General features: G+C 38.4%; 1 protein-coding gene across 4 annotated transcripts in view; it reads left to right on the forward strand.

Moving 5' to 3' along the window:
• Nucleotides 1-14,440, forward strand: part of LOC121891813 (coiled-coil domain-containing protein 122-like) — a 45,270-nt gene that overhangs the window by 3,527 nt on the left and 27,303 nt on the right. The window contains exon 7 of one of the 4 annotated variants that reach the window (XM_042404408.1): nucleotides 4-1,030. The exons of the other annotated variants lie outside the window; for them this stretch is intronic. The gene's annotated coding sequence lies outside the window, so the exon portion shown is untranslated. Of the gene's footprint in view, nucleotides 1-3; nucleotides 1,031-14,440 lie in introns of those variants that run through there. 4 annotated transcript variants of the gene reach the window in all.

Consider the following 14,440-nt stretch of genomic DNA (forward strand, 5'->3'; position numbering starts at 1 on the left):
CAGTGACCCGTCCAGAACAAAGGCCAAGTGTCCACTCCAACTGTCGATGAGATGGTGTTGTTTTGGTACACGATGTTCCAGCTTCCGCTTCACCGGGTCGGTTGATGGACTGCGAGGTGACAGTCCCACTGCCGGCTAACAAGGGCGGGACTGTGCTACTTCAGCCATATCTCAAAAACTAATTAAACAGCAGAGCTGCCATTTCAGAGCATTTCTCTACATCGGAGTGCGTTGCATCAGCCTCAAAATGAGTTTCTGTGAAGGTTGCACATTTTTCTATACCTGAATTTATTGGAACATTTATGTAAAAACCAAGAAAAGTCATGGAACTGCATATCCAAAGCCTGGAAAGGAAATTCCAGGCTATAGAAAATTTGATTTCCTGTAGCATTACAAAGCTTAAAAAGATGAAAAAAATATCCACACACGCTTCTTATATTCTACATGGACATGACTTTTGGATGTGTGTGTCTCGTGATGATTGCCAGCTTTCCAAATCTTACCTGGCATATATGCAGTTAGTCATCCACTAAACAACAAAATGAACAATTTCAAAACAACAAATGCAAGTATTGCACAACAAAATTATACTTTTATTTGATGAAATATTTGTGGGAAAAGTTTTGAGCAGGAACATACAGTATACAGTATGTGGTAACCCCACAGCTTTAATTTACAGTCAAGGAGTCTGGTTGAATGTGTGGGAGGTAAAGGAAAATGTGTGATGAATTATCTAAAAGTTGGGACTGTTTACTGTTACCCACTCAACCACAAATTATAGTTTAAGGGTCCATTTCCTCAAAGGTGCTCTAGGGGAGTCCATCCAGCCAGTGTGGGATGTCTGCTGTACTGATTGACCTCGTTAGCATGTTCCGGGTCTGTCAACCCTCTGCTCAGCCCCCAGCCTCCTCTGCTCAAATTGTCAAATTACACCCTCATAGGATTACACAAAGATAAACTGCAGAAAACAGTCCAAAACATCCTCCTATAAAGAATAGTCCAGTATATATAAAGACGTACTGCAATGTCACTGGCGGAGTGATTTTTCTTTCTCCCTTCGAGCATTCACATTTTACAGTACAAGCACGTGCCTGTACACTCACCCCCACTGTACCACTGCTAACAGTGTGACCTTTTGAAATACACGAGACATAAATATTCCTCGTCATCACTTGCTTTAAAAAAAAAAAAGATTCCCTTTATCAAATTAACTTATTTTCGTTCCCTATAAATAAACTTTTTTTCCTTTCAAATGCAGAAATATTATGCTCCTATATGCCATAGTGGAAAACTGTTAACTCAGAGTGAATCATTTGTTGACCATAGTCATGCAAGTCATGCATTGTCAAACACACCTTAATTACGTTAGAAGGGATTCTAGAACTGTTTTTCTGAAATGCGTTTCCTCGTAGTTTGTTCCTTGTGTTAGCAACTCTTTAAATAAATGCTCCCAGTCATAGCTAATTAAGCCATGCTAATTTGGAAATTAATTTAACACCAGTCTTCTACTTCATGCTGGTTTTATTTATCTGGCAGTGGCACATTTGTCTCTAATTTGGCACCAATCGTCATCTCAAAATATACTTGGCAGCTCAATTAAAGAAAGTACAGGGGGAGTTTGGGGATTTACCAGCCAGTGGAAACTTAAACAAACTTAAAATTAGAGATTTATTTTTCTCCCAAAAGGCAAAAACAATCCATATTTTTGTAGCTATATCACCCTTGAAGGTCATTTTTACACCATCAAGAAGTACCTTGACATTCTCATACTGTAAAGAGATTATCACGTAGTGACATAAAAAACATAAAAATCTGGGTCTTTGTTCTTTGACCTTAAATAACAAAATTCAAATTTTAACATTCCTTCTTCCAAGAAACATGAATTGGCCTTTTGATAAATGAGTGTGCCATGAAAACACGGCTGGCAGCATTTCAGATCAACTGATAAGCTCTCTGCAGAAAGGCTGAGCACATGTGTTTTTGCATGCAACATTGTTATCTTTGATAGAAGCAGCACACTATGTATTTATACATTTCTACTCATCCAACTAAGCAGCATCCATAGAGAAAGTAATAAAAAGCGAAAAAAGAAGAACTCAGTTCATTTCACTGTCAATGTATTTGACTAAGAGTGAGCCAGTGTGTTAACCAAGCTTATTGTCCTGTATCACATTAATTTAGCTTTTTTAGAATGTGTAATAGTAAATAAAACACTATAAAATGTACAGTACAAATGACCAGATGCACAAAATATTTAGTGGGTCAAACTCTTTCTTTATTTATTTTCAGTGGTTATACGATAAAAAAAAATTGAGTTCAGCAATGAGAAGGATTGAGGACAGCTATTAATAACAGAATTGTTGCATTTATTTTCCTGTCAATGCTGAATCATGAGGCCTTTTGCGTTTTGTCACTGAGAAATGACATTAATTTGGAGGAAAAAAAGGTACTTTGGTGATAAATATGGTGTTTATCTTAGCAGCTAGATTTATTTTTGGCATTGTAATCCAGATTTTTTTTTAGCATCTTATTAGATTCTATATGTTTCAAAGGTCCACCTGCTCCATCTAGGCTGATTTAGTCCCAAATAGTAAATGGCAACGGATGACTGTAAACTTTAAATTGCAGAAAACATACTTCTTCCTTTGTTGCATGTGCATCAATGGTTGCATAACGCAGAAAGACATGGTGTTTTTTTTGTAGGTGTGCGGTTATAAATCTCTTCTCTAAAGGAACAAGAGATGTTGGAAGCAGAACAGAATGTGACAACCTGTAATTTCATATCCCGCTCTCGGCTGTGTTTTGTTTTGCACCGTCACAGCTCTGCACACCTCCCTTCTCGTGCATGATGAAGTGTGTCTGACTGGCACATTTATAGCTGTTTTTTTCACTCCTCTGGCTAGCTGCCCATGTGTGTTGCATGGAGGCAGAGACAGCTGACCCGAAGCGTATGAGAAATCGTTCTGCGTGCCTCGAGTGTTCGGTTATGTGTAATAAATTCCTGGACTCCTACTACTATAGGTTGAGGTGTATTTACTGCAGAGTTTGGCAGCAGCACTCTACTGAAACATAGCACTAGGAGTGTAGAATAAAAAAAAAACAGATGATGCACCGTGGGAGCTTGTGTTTATTTTGCTGGTTGTGTGGGTGTGTATGTTGTTTAAACATGATGAAAATCTCATTTGGTCTCTTCTGTTTTCATGTGCACTTGTATGTGTTAACACTCCCTGATTTCCAGTAGTCAAAATCCAGTTTTAAACATTTTATCTCACCTGAGTTACCTCTAACTCCTGTGACAACAATTTTTAAAACAAGTCAAGATAATCCTCAACTTATGAAAACATTGTGTCTTCCTTAAGTGTCACTCAAATGCGTTGGACAGAACAGATCACATTCCAGACAAATGTGTATCAGCTGCTGTAGCTCCCTTTTCAACGTTAAAATAACAAGTTGTGTTAGTCTGTCAGACTGTTTTTGCACAGCAAAGATCCTCTGTGGCTTTTTTCCAAGAAGCAGGGACTCTGAGTTATCTGGAAAATTTGGCCATTTTCATTGAACATTCATGGACTAAACAATTACTTGGTTAATCAAAAAAATAAAACTATGGCTGCAACTAATGCTTTCTTTCATTATCTTAATTATTTGCCAGTACTTTGTTGATTAATTGACTAGTTTTTTAGTCCATAAAATGTCAGAAAATAGTGAAAATTGGCAAGTTTCCAGAGCCCAAGGTGACATCTTCAAATATCTTGTTTTGTTTGAACAACATTTCCAAAACTTAAAGAGATTTTATTTGCTCTTAAATAAGTTAAACTAAAGAAGGGTCTGGAACCAGTACCTGTAGGCATTTTTGCTTGAAGAATAACAATTATCAAAATTGTTTCTGCTGTCGATTGACAAATCTTTAAAATGACTTGCCGTTTCAGCTTTAATTCACATCTCTATCAAACCAAACACCCAGCTGATATCTTATGGTCATTAACAATCATTAAAAATCTCTTTTTATATGTGTTTGAGCTTCTCCCTGTATCTTCAGGTGTATTTTTACACCAGGTTAATGGTGGGTGGCTCACAATTAGCTGAGCTGATGTGCGCGTAAACACACTAAAGAAGTTTTCATGCAGCTCATTCACACCTGAGAAAAGGTGCAGTGATCTTACCGAGAAAGCATGCCTGAAATAAGCTCCAACTGACTGGCCTTCACTCAGTATCACCTCCCTCCTCTCCATGTTGTCACACAAGCTCAACGAGTTAGGAGAGGGTGTTGGATATATTGGTGTTTGATCTCTGAAAGATGAACCCAGTTTCAGAGGTTGATCGTGTATCAATTCCCAGAGAAACATGCATTTCAGTGTTTCGGGTAATTGTTTCACGGTGTCTTTAAGAAGCTTAGACCCCCCAGGCACCAGCTTGAGAATGGATTTACCTCCAGAGACCTGAGAGAGTTTACTTGCCTTCTTTTGTTTGTACAAGTAATTACTGTCTCTGTAAAGTTACCCAAACAACTCTGAGAAGGGCCTGTCTGACAAAGCAGTAATCCTGATTCATGAGACACGAGCCCCTGGTTTGTGTCGGACTCGGTGTGTAGTTTGCGTGGGCGTAGCCAAATTAAAAACGATGTGAGGATGGGATATCCCTAGAAAGGCAAACTGAGCACACAGGGGAAACCACTGTGACTCTGCTGGCCTCTAATTGCTCCCATCGCTCCTTGTTAGACTAAACAACAGCATGACACAGGCCTTACACTACCTTATTTTGCCTTTTATGTATCTGATTAAATATGCAATAATAATTGTCAATATGTGATTCATTGATGACTAAAATTTTCTCCTCAGTTCTTTTTCTTCTTTTACTTTGAAACAAAACCACTCGTTGAGTCACAAGGCCGTTTATCAAAGATTTATGGTTTCCAGAGGTCAAGAGCTGTGCCCTTTAATTGCAACACACAGAAACCAGGTACAATGAAAAGGTGTTCAGAGCTACAGTACATAATTTAGGGTGTGGTTTGGCTTTAGCCTGAGAAATGTTGTGATCTGCATGGACACGAAATGATCAACAGATGAGTTTGACTTTGCGTGGGGAATGCTGGATGAGGGAATTAAATAGCATGACACGGCTAAAAGGTCTTGCTCAACTTCAGACATGAGCCTCGGACAAACACGCCTTTAACAGAGCCACACCCTGCAATGTACCTGAGCAACGCAAACAAACACACACACTTTATGTCCTGGTATCCATGGCACATAACAGGATCAGATCTTTGTTCTAAAACACAGCTTGCATCATATAATACATGTGGGCAGCATGTTGTAGGATTTATTTAGTCTCCTATGAATTTTGAATCTACAAGAACGCATACTCTATATATACAATATACTGTATATGATATATATCTGGCCCCCCTGCCAAATGCACTGTACATCTGGAGGCGTGTGAGTCAGTGTTTCACACCCACCCACCCAACAGTGAGTCATTTTTGTAAACGCTGTTCAGCATTTCACCATCTTAAATCATCCAGTGTTAATCAGATGGCTACAGCTTCTGTCCCAGAGAAAGAAAGTATTTAAAATCATAAAAAAATGATTAGTTCCAGTCCTTTTCAAATAAAACATTCTGTGGTTACAGCTTCCTAAAATATGTGGACATTTTAAGATGACACACAAATTATAATGAGCATTTTTCACTATTTTTGACATCTTACACTCAACACAATTAAGTGATTGTTCACAAAAATAATCAGAGGATTAATTGACAATGAAAGTAATTGTTAGTTGCAACCCAAAATCAGTTATGCCAAGGCCTCAAATTATGTAGAATCTTCTGTCCAGACTGTTATTCAGCGTATGTATGTGTGGTGAGAAAATAAACACATTAGGAGGAAGATATTGATTATTATTTCTTCTAGTAAAAATGTTAACATGTAGTTTTTGCACAAGTCACAGACTCCTGACTCTGTGCATTAAATATGTGTTACACCTGTTCTTCCTACTTTGTATTTAACATCTTTGTGTAAAATATAAAAGAAAGCTTAAAACATGCATACATCAACATTTTCCACAGCACTAATCTTCCTTGTGTGTAATCTGTCGAGGTTCTGTGTAAAGAGTACATGGTGATCCGGATTAAAAAAAACCCAGCCTGATCCAAATGACATGAATGACATTATGTCTTTTCCAAAATGGCCTAAATTTGAGAACATGCACCACACTAGTTATAAATAGCAAAGGTTCTGGTGTAAATAAACAAGTGCAATCTGAGACATGAGATGCTTTATGCCATATGCGTGCAAGCGAAACCGTAAAAGCTCTGGCCTCCCTTTAAACTGAAACACAAGATATGAGGAGGCTGATTTTCTTCCTCCGCAAGCCAGAAAGTAGGACAGCTAGGGGGAGCAGCAGGGAGTCCCGGGTCGTCCATTACATCATGAGAACAAGTGTGCTGGCAGGAGGAGGGGGCTTTGCCTTAGCTTGTTTCCTCCTCTCTGTATCCTAATTGCAGACAGAACATTGGAGCAGTAAATTATGAATGAAACTGAGAGGGAAGCATTTGTGGGCAGGAACTAAAACTCACGTATCTCTCTCTCTCTCCCCCCACCTCTTTTTCTCTCTCGCATGCAAAGATGGAAAAGCTCGGCACCGTCCTGTACATACTGTTCCCTATTTATTTCCCCCTCGCACAGGCACACAGAAACCACAGCTGCAGTTTTATCACTCTACAGTGATTTTTTTTTTTTTTTTCACAGGGCATTGAACATGGCCAATGAAAAACACGAATAACATCCTCCCCTGTTCCTAAAATGTTCTTGCTCCGATCTATATGACTGAGAACATTAAACCTTATATGGATTTCCTTATAAGGTTTCACTCACATTTTAGATTCAGTCAGCCTCTGTATGTGGACAAATATTATAAAACAACCTAGAAAAGCCTAAATTTACAGATACTGGTGTCACCTAACACCTCATTAAAACATTTGTACTGAGAATAGAAATCAGCCTCTATCTAAATACCAAACAGCACTCAGAAATAACCTTTGAAGACAAACCAAAAATATTAGAACCTTGACTTTTAAAGCAAAATTTTAAACACTGGAAGAAATAAAAAAAGCAGGACATTGTAACATAGCTGTATAATTAAAAGTAAGTAAATTTTGGTCACATTTGGTGAAAATCCTCAGACAAAATATGAGCCTTTCAGCTGAGGAAATGTCATGCTCTTTCCCACAAAAGTACATTTTTTATTCTTTAGCATTTAAATAGGAAAATCACGGTGATAATAAAAGGCTATGGGGATGATAATGTCAGCCTGTTGGTCATTACTTTTCAACCTAACACCACCACTTTTGCTGTGAAATATCTCAACATCTAATATGTGGATTGACACAAAATTTGGTGTAGACTTTCATGGTTCCCAGGTGATGTATCGTCATGGTTTTGGTGATCCTCTGACTTTTCCTACAGCGCTACCATGAGGTTGAGATTATTTTATTTTTTCAGTTCAGTTCAGATCTTTATTGTCCCACAAGAGGAAATTATTTTTGCAGCAAGGCAGCATAAAAAGAACCATGAAAACACAGCAAGACAATAAAAGACATTAAAGGTGCCAGTGCTATAAACACAATTCAGACAACAAGGATGTATGTTAAAAGCAAGGAGAATAACTCGACAGCTATTGGATGGATTTCTCCCTCAGGATGAATCATAATAATTTTGGTGATCATCTGAGTTTTCATCTGACATTGGTTTATGTGCAAATACCTGCAAAAATGACATTCCCATCAGCCTCACCTGTACTTTGTGATCAATAGCAAACGTCTTGTGTTAGCATGGCAACACAAGATGGTGAACATGTTAACATGCTGACATCTGCATTTAAGCTCAAAGCACAGCCTCACAGAGCCGCTAGTGTGGCTGCTGACCGGCTATAACAAAGACAAAACGTCTTACCAGTCGCTAATATCCTCCATAGCTTTATCCTGCTTCATTCAAGCTTTTGAATAAAGCAGATAGAAGCTCCTACAAAGTAAAGCTACATAAGCAATATGCACCATTCTTCAGTGTTTATATGTGAAAATCAGCTTTATATGATGATAAAAAGGCTTCTTTTTATCTCCCACAAACACCATTTTCAGCACAAGAAATGTAGGGTAACTGCAGCACATTTACAACATCGCTCTTATCCCTCATAATGACAAAGGAGAGGTTGACATTCACCACTGCCGTACTTCTCCCATGGCACTCCAAAAAGAGGCTCCAGACTGAGATAAACACTTGATGCAAACAAACCCAGCAGCCCTTTTTCAACCCTTGCTTATTAAGAGGCTGCTTGTTTACCTCTCAGTACTGTAAACCAGGTGTGTGTGTGGGTGTTTAGATGCCAATATTTGCCTTTTCTCTGCTGGTGTTTTTTTTTTTTTAAAGAGAGTGCTTCTGGGTAGCTGCAGGCCCAAAAAAACATTTCATTTGCACAAAGAGTATGCTTGAAAATTTTCCAGTGTACAGTATACTAAAAAATCCAGCACAGTAAATGTTAAATCTCATTTTGGCTTTAGCAGAATTTCACTTTTGTCATTGCTTCATTGTGCTGAAGTGAGTTTTTCATACCAGCATGTGTATTACATCAGGCTTTATGTCAATCACTTGACACCTACAGGGAGACTCCCCCATGGAGTAATCCTTCAAAACATGTCGTATCAGAAGCTTTACTGTCACATCGTCATCTTCATATTCGGGACGTCTTTGTAAGCCATGACAGTCTCTAATGTAACGTTAGCTTTGACATTTTGTATTGTAAAAATGACAAATTATGTACAGCTGCAAAACTGACAGCAGTCAATGGGTAAAAACCTGAAATTGGGCTGTTTTTCTTGTTTAAAGCACACGAGAACTTCAGTATTTTGCACATTCTGCCTACGCTCTGATGTATCGTGACTGCTGCTAAAACACTGACCCTTCCACTGCTTTTGTTTGTTCTTCCTCTATGGTTGTTGTGCATGCATGTGTGTTTCTTTGTTCATTTTATCAGTCTGAGTGTGCATGTGTGAGTTGTATTAAGCTTCAGTTCCCACATTTCTAAAGTTGCACATACAGTATTTGTGTGAGTCCTGGATGAAGGAGAGAAATAAGATCTTCTCTGAGAACAGAGGAGATATGAATTAATCTGGAAGCTGAGGGTGTTTCAGAAGTTGTACTACAATTAGAGGCATTAAATCAATGCTGCCAGACGACAAAGCACAACATCATGTGATACAGACAATTCAAGCATGTGATAATGAAGGGAAAGCATTTGAGCACTGATGTATTTGAGAAGAGACAGTTCTAGACGTATAATCAAGAGTAATTTAGCGCTGATAGATCTAAATGATCAATTTGTTGGTCCAACATGATTAAATATAGAAAAAAAGAATCATACACCTTGTGATTTTTAATGTAATTTATAATGAAGTGATTGAATTAAAAAGGCAAACCTAGGGTCCAGATTGTGATGACAAGTGTTTGGTATCATTTCAATACTACAGTTCACATAATTTAATGCAGTTAAACATACGTGGCATTAATGGTTTGTGCCGTTTTATTTGTGCTTGAAAGCTAAAATCACAAAGTAACTTTGATATTATGTGTGTCGGCTTTTCATATCGTCTTGTGCTAATAGCGCCATTTTTCGGAACTTGAAAACGTACACATAAAAACACCTTTACAAGCATGTCGCCAAAAAAAAAAAAAAAAAAATTTTAAATCACTTTAGAGGTCCGTAATTTACTAACTATTTCCTGGAAAGAACGGTGTAATTTGATATAGTACATACAGGATATAGAAATAACCTTGAAAGAAAACTCCATTTAAACACAAGTAAATATTTAGTGAATACTGTTTCTATTTTCCTTGTTATTAATACCAAAATTAAAAATTTTTTTCCAAAAGTTATTAGATAATTACAGACCTGTAAAATGTTGTGATCTTTTTCCATGTATGTTGATTGTAAAACAATAGTTCTGAATGCAGATGAATGCTCTGAGTTTCTGTAGGTATTTCATAGTATTTCACACTTTATCTGATATAAGGAGTAAGAGTAAAGATGACATCTACCATATGAGGATTCATTAGCTTATGTAAAAAAAAAGATCCCCCAGAGAACAATTATAACTGGCTGCGTTTTTCTTCCCACACTGGATACAGAGTCCTTTACAAAACTGAAATGTTGTGGTGAAGAACAGAAGTGCTTCATCTGTATTTTACAACATACAGTACATCCTGTATTCATGCCACATCCCATGAACTGCAGGTGTTTTGTGTCCCACGCCTGACACTCATATTTAACGCTGCCCTGCACCTGTTCTGTTAGAGACGGACTGATGAGGACACTGTGTACTGCATGGAAATATTAAAAACAATGCAAAAAAAAATGCAAATGTTGGTGTGTGTGTTTGTGTGTGTGTGTGTGTGTGTGTGTGTGTGTGTGTGTGAAAGAGAACACAAGTTGGGCGGGCGCATTCTGATGCATGCACACACATGTGTGTGTCAATACATGCGAGTCTGCTGTATTCTATATGTACAGACTGTGCTGGAACAGCCTGTACTTCTCAAAGCCTAAAACCCCACGGCTAAAGAGAGGAGGGGTGGTAGTGCTGGTGGGTGCTGGTGGGTGCTGGTGGGGGGGGGGGTTCAATCGGTGTTTCCCACAGTGAGGTTGACCTAAATATCAAGTGTACCTTTTGTATCAATCTACACGGTTTAATTCTGATTAGAAGATTGATTGTTTAACACTTAAGGCAATCGCTCTTTCTTTGTCTGTTTAACTCCCCTGTTGTTTTCGCTCTCTGTCTCTCTTCATTTGCTTTGATGGGAGGATTCAGAGGCTCAATGAATAAATAATATCCCGTATATCATTTATCAGGGCTGCATTGTTCTAGTGAATCTTGCTTAAATGCATAGAGAAAAGCAGAGGAAAGAGAAACGTTAGAACATACGTTAAACCACCAAGTCCTGCTAATCTGTATCATTTTAGATTGTCTGTGAGTCCAGTTATGACACGTGACCTTTTATTTTGTATATTTTTATCCTATTTTTATCCTTTACAAAGCAAAACTTTACAGCTTAATTGTGAGTGACATTTATGCAGCTACACAAAAACATTTCAAACAACCATTTTATATATTTTAAGACAGTGAAGTTACTAACATCCACTCTAAGTTTAAACTATCTTGAATTATTTAAAGCTCACCTCCACTCAAAAATGTTTTTCTTCTTGTTCCTTCAGTCGCATGTTTGAGCTTCACTGTGCAGAGTTTGACACGAGAAGGCAGTTTTCACTTTAATCTGCTGAAAGTGGAAAGTTTCTCTGTGCTCATTGAAAATCTGAGTTTAAAGCGTATTCCTGCGCTCATAATTTGAGACATCACAACTAGTTTGGAGCCAGTTGTTGTCCTACACAAGTGTGAGATGGAAACCTGAAGCCTCCAGTGCACATAGACTGAGAATGAACTTTTCAGTGAAGTACAAGACATCTTGTATCCAGCAGTTAAACTTTTGAAATTAATAATATTTGCATATTCATAAATTATGAATTTTTCAATTAGCTAGAAGGAGGAGATGTCATTTTAAGGATTTTTAATAAAAGGTAATTTAACTTTTTTGTGTGGAAAAAAACATATCAGACAATTTATTTTATTCCAAGCAAAGGATTCTTATATGACGTGACTAGAGGGAGTCTTTAAACTAAACATAGCTACATTTATGTATCATGTAAATCCTCAAAGCTTTAAAATGCTTGATGACTGTGTTTTCTGTCGCCCGCTGTTAAATTAGTATCAGCTGGTCTTACCCAACTGATGGTCACATGCCTTAATGCATCGACTGTACATTGCGTACAACATCTCAATTGATACACAGTGAAACTTTGATGAAATTCAGTCACATACAGCCAAGTTGCATAAAAAGGTTTGACATGTAATTCTGGCACATGTGCATTTGACTGTGTAACTTATTCTTTTATGTCGTCCTTGGCCTTCATGTTTCTCTCACTGCTTCACTCTGCTGCGTTTGTGCTCCTCTCCGGTTCTTGCCTCTGCCTGCGTTTTCTTCCTGCTGATGTTGGCACCACGTGTCGCTGTCTGCTGCCTGGAGCTGGACTAAAAACGTGACAGAGACCCTCAGACTTAAGGAGGGAAGAATTTAAAGAAACACTTCAGATTTTTGAAGAAGATTGTCTTATCTTGCCAGTCAGGTGTGAGATGTGACACCAAATTATTTCGCACTATGAGTGGTAGTAAAGAATTTCCTACAATATATAGATTAATGGGCAACTAATAGTCAAAATGAAGGCTTTCTATTTAGGGTTAGTGGTTATTTTGTAATCTAGCCTCGAGCAATAAATGTAATTTTAGCTGTCAGGATATCACAGACTGCCAGTGGTCCAGTATTTTTAGTGCATTTCCTCCAGTAATTATCTCAGTGTCAACAAATAGAGAAGAGATGGAAATAATCCAGTGATGTCATACTCTCTGTGGTGGACATTTCCTTATATATCTGAGTTGCAACATGCAGACTTTGTCTGAAATATTGGGCCTCATGAAAATGACTTTGTTTATTGTCATTTTTTTATATTTCTACTCTTTTCTTGTTCAAAAAACATGTCATTAAAATGCACTCATTCACTATTTTTGAACCAGTCCATTTGTGTTGTTTGTGTAACCAATTTCCTATGTCAAAAATACAACCTCATTCCAAATCTACAAAATTTGAGCATCAAAAAAAAGAGTATTCAAAAAGAAAGCATCACAGCAGATGGTAGATATGCAGGAGGTCAGTGTAATAAATGTAAAAACAGCTGGAGATGAGCATAAGAGCAAAGACGAGAATAATTATTTGGTATTTGTTGATGGAGATGGATGAGTTGGCCACCCCCTAAAAAAGAAGAAATTACATGACATCCCACCGTTCTGTTAAAAAAATAATAGAAGTGGAAATGAGAGTGAGGTGAGAAGTGAAGGACGGCACGAGGAAGAAAGAGAAGGCTGCTGATTTCTCTTCCTGTCTGAAAAATAGGAAACAAACAGGAAACACTGCCGTGATAGAAGCTGACCTCAGACTATGTGTGTTTACATTTGCGTGTGTGTGTGGTTGAACACTATGTACCAGACGTAGGCGGAACCTGTGTTCAAGGACATGGAGGATACACAGAAATACAGTTTCAGACACACTGAAAATGTAAGAAGACAGCTTGGATGTGAGAGTTTTAGTTAATGTGTTGTCACACAGCTGTGGTGTCTTCACATATCTGTGGCTGCGTGACTGACTGACCCAGATCTGCTCCATCTATCTCTGTTAAATTGCTGTTTATGGTGAGCTGAAGGAGAGCCAACAACAAAATGACTCCCCTGATAGCGCTGCTGCAAGAAAAAAAAAAGCTGCAGAGGAAGCTGTGTTGTGTCTGTGGAAGCACCCGAGTGTCTGGCTAAATTGGAGGAAAGATGAGCAAATATGCTCTGAGATCATCATCAGCCTGGGTTTGTTTAACTTTGCCCTGTCAAATTATCTTTACACTGAACACACCCACTCTCCGGCCCTGCAAACAAAAAGTAGGATTTGTGAGTTTCCGAGAAGGGCTTTGCACGTTCTTGCAGATGTGTCGGCCAGTACAAACGGGCAGATGTCAACCAGATGATGCCTAACTTTCCACTTACACCAGTATCTGGGCTGATCTAGGTTCAGGTTTCCATGACTTTTACCAGATCTGTGCTCCTACTTTATTTAAAAGGCCTCAGGCTTAGTCCACCATTTGGTGCACACCTGCTCAAACAAACTCGCTGTGGTGAATTTTGCATAAACAAAAAAGTCTGGATTTCTGGCACAACACTGGATTGTTTCACTTGTAAGGTCATAGATCATGTTCTTCCCAATCAGATCACGTTCACATCGATCGTCTATGCCTGCCGAGTGTTGAAGTTATTTTTGAGATTGCTGTGGTTTTAGGTCACATTATTGTGGTCAACAAGGTCGAGACTTCTCCTTCCTCCGGTCTGAGTGCTGTGCGAATGCATACATGTAGAGGAGACAGAGGAAGGATGTATTTAATGCTCACACTGGCACTGTGACCGCCGAGCGTGCCCTCTGATTGTTGCTGCTCAGCACATTGTCTGCCAGAGAACAGACTGTCTGCCCTTTACTTCATGAAACAGTTGATGTCAGAGAGTCTGTATAAGGAAGGAAATCAATTATTATTGATGTCACAGTGTGAAGCAATTATCTGTTGCCCCCTTAGTCACTGTTGCTACGCCTGTCAAGCTTTGAATGTTCACAGTGATAGTGGTGGTAGATTTATCACTTGAAATCCTTGGTATTTTCTCAAAACAGTGGGCCCATCATGTCAGACAGAAATAGACCGAAGCAGCTTTTCATTTCTAGCCAGAAATGACGATTTTGTCAGCTGAAATTACTACTTTT

The sequence above is a fragment of the Thunnus maccoyii genome, chromosome 24 (assembly GCF_910596095.1).
Source record: "Thunnus maccoyii chromosome 24, fThuMac1.1, whole genome shotgun sequence".
NCBI classification, from domain to species: Eukaryota; Metazoa; Chordata; class Actinopteri; order Scombriformes; family Scombridae; genus Thunnus; species Thunnus maccoyii.